Source organism: Haemaphysalis longicornis, unplaced genomic scaffold (genome assembly GCF_048455015.1).
Source record: "Haemaphysalis longicornis isolate Haplotype H1 unplaced genomic scaffold, Haemaphysalis longicornis Haplotype H1 scaffold_7, whole genome shotgun sequence".
Lineage (NCBI taxonomy): Eukaryota > Metazoa > Arthropoda > Arachnida > Ixodida > Ixodidae > Haemaphysalis > Haemaphysalis longicornis.
The window spans coordinates 101,404,531-101,411,047 of NW_027526422.1; positions in this window are offsets into that span (position 1 = coordinate 101,404,531).

The window sequence follows — 6,517 nt, forward strand, 5'->3', positions numbered from 1 at the left end:
AATGTGTTCGATTAGCTTACAACAATATACTGTAGTATACTGTTCGTAGACGTTCAAAAATTACGTGGTATTGGTATATTCCGAAAGCCATATTTCCCAACATTATTTTTCTAACAATGCCCAGCGCCATTTTTACACGTCTAAAAAATAGCGGTATTCGTTTGCTCCGGTCCATAGGTTCGTATTCGCATTTTTTTCTATAACTTTACTCGTTATGTACAAACACACGGCCACAACGACGGTGTGATATTTTGTTTTTCAAAAACACACAAAAGCCGATGTTCTTCATTACCTTCGTTAACTTCCGTTCTTTTTTGCCTTTTCTTTTTTGCGGCCGTGCGTCAGGAGAAAGAAAACTGAGAAAAGGAGTGTTTGGAAGGGTGAGACAGCGGAACCTAGCCATCCTGATGTGCTAGCTCGGGGCTACACCACCGCGCGACACAAGAGCAGATATCGAAACAATTCCGCATGTGAACTTTGCGATTCCCATTTATGCCGTATAAAACTAGTTAGTTTACAAAATTTGAGAATTGCGAGAAAGCTGAGGGAACTTTTATGATCGCTATTTAGCAGAACCAGTTGCTGATTTCGCGTTTTGTAATTTATAGCGAAGTCCTGTTCGTGAAAGCACTGCGAAACAGGTAACGTTTTTGTAGCGGCCAGATGTCTGTATTGTGGTCTCTACACTATTAATAAAAAAGGTCGTAAATAGGCAGTAAAGGCCGTATTTACTAGCGCCCTACGAACCTTACTACCCCTCGGTTTTTGTACGTAGTAAACGCATGTTAGTAAACGCATGCAGCTCACAAGAGTGCTATCGCTGGGACTTTACTAGGGGGGTAGTGGATCTTACTGCCTTCTTCGGTTAGTATTTCTGACAAGTGCTACATTTACTGCCTCCAGTTACTAAGTACCTAGTGTATACTGGGACAACTAACCTGTTAGTATTTCGTTAGTGAATGCCCGACCTTTTCTTCGAGAGTGTACATTTTGTTTTCCTACCCTGTAAACCACTCCCTAACGTATTTTTGCCGTACGACCACATTATTCCGTCGCGTCCGGGTTACGAAGGAGGCGCTGTCGAACAAATTAATCAAGCAATGTGAAGGAAACGCGCAATGAACGCCAAGCTGCGCCAAAACAGGGCCAAAACAACCGTGATAAAGCAGACGACAAAGACCTACCGTCGACACGCCCGCCGGCGAGCAGGCAACTCCACGCGGGGAACGCTGGCAACTTTGCCACGCCATTTACAATGTTCTGTATTAGTAAAACCCTCAGCCCGCCCCCTTCTACCCCCCCCCCCCCCGCCCCTTCCGCCGCATTGGGAGTTTATTGTCCGGCACGCCGCGAAAGAAACGTTTGCTGATAGAGGTAGAAAGCTTTGTTTTATAAACCACGGAGCTGTGCTCCCTGTCGTGGTGCCTACCGAGAGCACCAAGCAACGTGAGCTCCTGGCGCGGCATGCCAGGAGGGCGCACTCCGTGACATGTGTGTGCTCTCCTCTTCTTCTCCGAGCCATTGACAATAAGTGTGTTGGCGGAGCTTCGCGCGACGTCACAGGCGAGTAAAGCCTCGGAACAGCCGGCGCGGCGACAGACCTGTTGCTTCCTCTACTCCTTGTGTACGTGACGCTGCAATGGGAAGACCGAAAAAAATCCAGACGTCTGAAGAAGCCGCTTAAGAGGAAGGACGCCGTACTGACAAGCGGGAAACGGTGCGTCACTGCCGAGCTTATTCTGAATACCGCGCCAAAGTTGCGGCTGAGAAGAGACGACGCCGAGTGGAGATCCAGGGTTTCACGCCAGTGATCGCGAGAGCCGGCACCTGCACGGTCCACGTGGCCGAGAAAGCGACCCAAGTCGCTTAAATACAACTTCGCAAAACCTAGAAATCACTTATTTAGTCCTGGCAAAACATCGCCCAATCTAAGAACGACTTAGCGAAGCCTGCATTACTCCGAAAAACGTAGAAATATTTAATTAAGCTTGGCATAACCTCGCAAAGCCTACGAACAAGTTAGCCAAGCCTAGTGAAACCTAGGTTATCACAAGGTCTGCTGTTAACTTCAGCCTCACCCCGCTAGTGCAAGCAGAGCAAATTTTCATAGATGACGTAATGTATTCGCACCGCAATGTTTTTTTTTTTTTTTGGAGTTCGCAATTTGGAATCAGGTTACAGATATCCTTTGCAATAGCTCATCACTTCTTAGAAGCGCGCTAAGGCGAGCAGTTCTGCTGACCTAAGTAAATGGTGCAAAAACAAAAAGCGGAAGTCGTACGTAAGCCCAATGCCCCCGCCCAATGGTAGCACCTTCCTGACAGCAACTCCAAAAAGTAAAGTGTTTACGCTGTATTACATTGGGATCACGCCCCGCTATATTTTGCAGCGGGAAGTTTATTGCGCGAATAAACAGTCCGTCCTTTGTGACCTGGGGCTACGATGTATTTTCGGCACAGTGGCCTTTAAAGCAGTTTTGTGCCCTTGTGGCGTATTCCATTTTCTTGCAATTTTGTCTGCCACATGCACAATTACGGGTCATGTTGTAAGGCGGTGAGGAAAAGAGCGGATAAGTCAACAGATACACATCGCCAAATTGAGAATATGGGGCTACACACGCCGAAGTTTCGCCTTGGCTATAAACCGCCCAGTAGTGAAGGGCTTCGGATTAATTTTGACTACCTGTGGATATGGCTAACGCGCGATCGACCAGCGAACGCTTTCGCTTTTCGCCTCCATCAAGAAAATAACCAGCGCGGCTGGGGCCGAACCTGCGTCCTTATGCATAGCACAGCAACACCATAGCCACTGAGCCACAACGCCGGGTACTGACATCGCCTGCAACTTCGGCGGTACACACTGTTGTTCACTCTCTTACAGCTGTTTTTGTAGCGTAAGCTGCACTGCCTGAGGTTTAGCAGTTTCGCGTTTGCCGTGAAGGGCCGTTCTGCGGAAGCGCGAGGGGCATTGAATTGGATTCGATTGGACTGGAATGGTTCGGCTCGGCTTGGCTTGGCTTGGATTGGATTGGATTGGCTTGGCTTGGATTGGATTGGATTTGGATTGGATTAAAGTGGACTGTGTTGGATTGCGTTGCGTCTAGACGCGGCAGACGCACCGGCGCTGGCGCGTGCTCAGGTGTGCGCCTCAATTTCATTCATATCATTTCATTTATTTTACTCTCAGGGCCGTTCAGGCGTTACAGAGAGGAGTGGGGTAAAAAAAGGGCAAAGTACCTAACAAACAATGGAGGGGTCAATAAAAATGATTGGCAAGTGCAGATTTGAATTTTTCTAGTTCTTTCGTAGATACGATGCCGGCAGGAAGGCTGTTCCAGTCCACACTGGTTTTCGGGAGGAATGATCCAAAATAAAGGTTGGTGTTGCTGCTTGGCACACCTACTTTTAAATGGGGGTCAAGGCGGGTATAAATGTATGCAGGGGGAATTTCGTAGTAGGCAAGTCTGACGCTGCGTCGGAGCCGCTTGATAGCCGTTTCACGTGGCTCGTGAATAGCCGTGCTGAACATGCGCGTGGAGCAGTGACTGTACAGGGCTGGAATAGACTGGATTAGACTGAATTGGACTGTTCTGGATTGGACTGGATTGCTGAACCTTAGCTCACGCTACGTATATCCTGGCATAGCAAAGCTAAGCCACTACTATTTTTTTTCACCTTGAGCGGGTTTACTATAACCAGAATAATTCAAACCAATGAAAAGCGCTGGTATAATCTTCCACAACGCACGCGTGTTAATATCGCACATGTATTCTATCCGTCATACTATAGAAATGGTGGTTTGCAAATGGACCGCTTGGTGTCTTTAATGCATGGCTTTCTTCGCCGAGTACACCTGCAGCGAGTAATGTGTGAAAAGCTGCATTTCCACGAAAATGAATTTCTGGTGAAGTTTCACCTTTCATCGTTATTATAGCGTAAACAGGAATGGCGGCTGAAACCGAATTTTGTAAAACCACAGTACAGAAATATTTTGAGAAAAATAGTCTGACACAAAAAGGTATGCATGTTATACATTTCTAGGAAAACCCAAAGAATAAACAAAACTTGTGCGCAAAAGAAAGCCCGAGATACAAAATAAAAATGGTAGAATTGCATGCCGTGTAACGCCCTGCATTTATCCACAAATGTATATTTATCCGCACATTCACCCTTAATCGTTTTAATAGAGCAAATGGAAATAATCGATCGGACAGAATTTTGTAAAACAAAAAAAAAACAAAAGCGGGAAGAATAACCATTTAAAAATAATGAACTGGCCATTTAACAAGTATATATCTGGTCATCTCCCTCAAAACGGAAGAATAAAATGAACGAAGTTTGCGACATAACGTTCAAACTGCAAAATAAAACAGCAAAAAAGGCATAAAGCCGTGTACCGCTGTGCATGTGCACAAAAACGCAGATTAAGCTGAAGTCCAACTTCTGATCGTTATAAAACTGTAAATAGAGATTCTTTCCGACAGAATATAGAATAGAGGTCGGACGGAAATTGGAAAAACTAAGAAATAAAAATAGAAAAAGTAAAATATTATCAAAAAATGGCTGCGGCTTACATAGCTCAGCTAATTTTGGATATGCAAACCAAAAACTTGGCTTTGTCTGGTTAAGTACTGGTTTCGCTTTGTTAACCATGTATGTAGCTGCTTTGCCGACCACGTCTCAAAGCAGTTTGCTCCTGTGCAACGCCCACAGAAGGAGGCCCGGCGAACGCACCGAACGTAGCGTTCATTCATGGGTAACGCGCCACTCCTTTGCGCAGGGCTCGAGACGAGTCATGTAACCCGAGACGACTCAGCTCGGCTACGAGGGTGATCGGCTGCCGATGAGCTGATCGGCCGCTACAACGACGGCGACCGCCGCTCATATGTGCCGAAAGATTGAAAACGAGGCCTTGTGCACAGCGCCGAAAGCGGGCCCGGCGAATTACGCGATCCTCTTCGAGGGGTGTGTCGCCGGGTGTGTATCTCCGTTCAAACGGTTAACTTCTGCACCCTCCGCGACACCGCAAGACTAAAGTAGTAAAGCTTTGCTTTACAATGACCTGATAAAATCAAAAAACTATACATCATGTCGACCCAACTTTGGCACTGATGTTACCGGAGCGACTTCCACGTCGGCTAGAGACTTTGCTCCATCGCTTACGTCTCAACGTGGCGCTAACACATACCTACCGCTATCGCCTTGGCCTAACCTCGAACCCCTATTGTGACAACTGCGGTTCAGCAGAAACCGTCGAGCATATTTTACTGGAGTGCCCCACATACTATCAAGCAAGAAACAACCTCGCACAGAAGATCGAGGGCCTCAACCACAGTTCCTTGTCTTTAAAAGCACTTCTGGAACCATGGCCATCTCCCTCCTCTCAGCGTAAAGTGCTAACCGCATTATTTGAATACCTCAATGACATCGGCGTCGCTGAGGTGATATAGGACCAGACCATCCTTGCACTGTACAACCGTCCATAGACTTTTCACGTGTCGCACTGACGGTCCCCAACGCACACGCTTCCTCCTTTTTTTTTCACTTGTTTTATTTTCTTCTTTCTTCTCTCCCTTCCACCTTTCTTCCTATTGCAACTTTTGCCCTCCTCCCGTACCCCGCAGAGTAGCATGTCGGCGTTAACATGCCGGCAGACCTCTCTGCTTTCCTCTAATAAAGAGCTTTCTCTCTCTCTCTCTCTCTATACATCTGGTAGGGAAAAAAAGAAGAATAAACGAAGTCAGAAAAAGGACACTAAACAAACGAAATAAAATGGCCAAATTCCAGATTTATCTGCAAATCCCAAAAATCCCAAGAATTGCAAATCCCAAGAATGCAGATTTAACAGAAGTTTTACTTTAACAATTACGATAGCGTAAATGGGGGTAATTGCTCGGTCAGACTTTTTAATAACCAAAAAAAATAGGAACAACAAAGAAATTAAAAAAATGGCCTGACAAATCAGAAATATGCATCTAGTACGTATCCCGCCAAAACTGAAGAATAAAAAAAACGTTCGCCATAAAACACTCGAGGTACGAATAAAAATAGCGTAAGTGAAGAAAAACTGCCATACGCCTTGTATTTTTGGGACAAAACGTAATTAACAAATAAAGAAACTTGATCTCTATAGCAGTAAAAACCTACATCATTAACAAAAGAAACAAAAGCAAATTTAGAAATAATAAAATAATACAACGCCTTTCGCTACACATAGACCTATCTGGGTGTAAAGGACTGACCTGGCTCTGACAAGCAGCGAGGATGCTAAACATCAGTAGAGGATTCTGCGAATTGCTGCAGTTTTTTCCAGCTGAAATCCAACCAATGATGTAAAAGCAAACCGACCTTAAGTACAAACCTTAAGTACAAAGCCTTAAGTACAAACGAGTAAACACAAGCTCTGACGATTTCTAAATGTTAAAACACTGCTAAAGCCACACACCTAATGTTGTCAAATCGGCTTATGTGCGCATTGAAACCAATGTAATAATGTTTGCACGGCTCCGAAAGTGTAT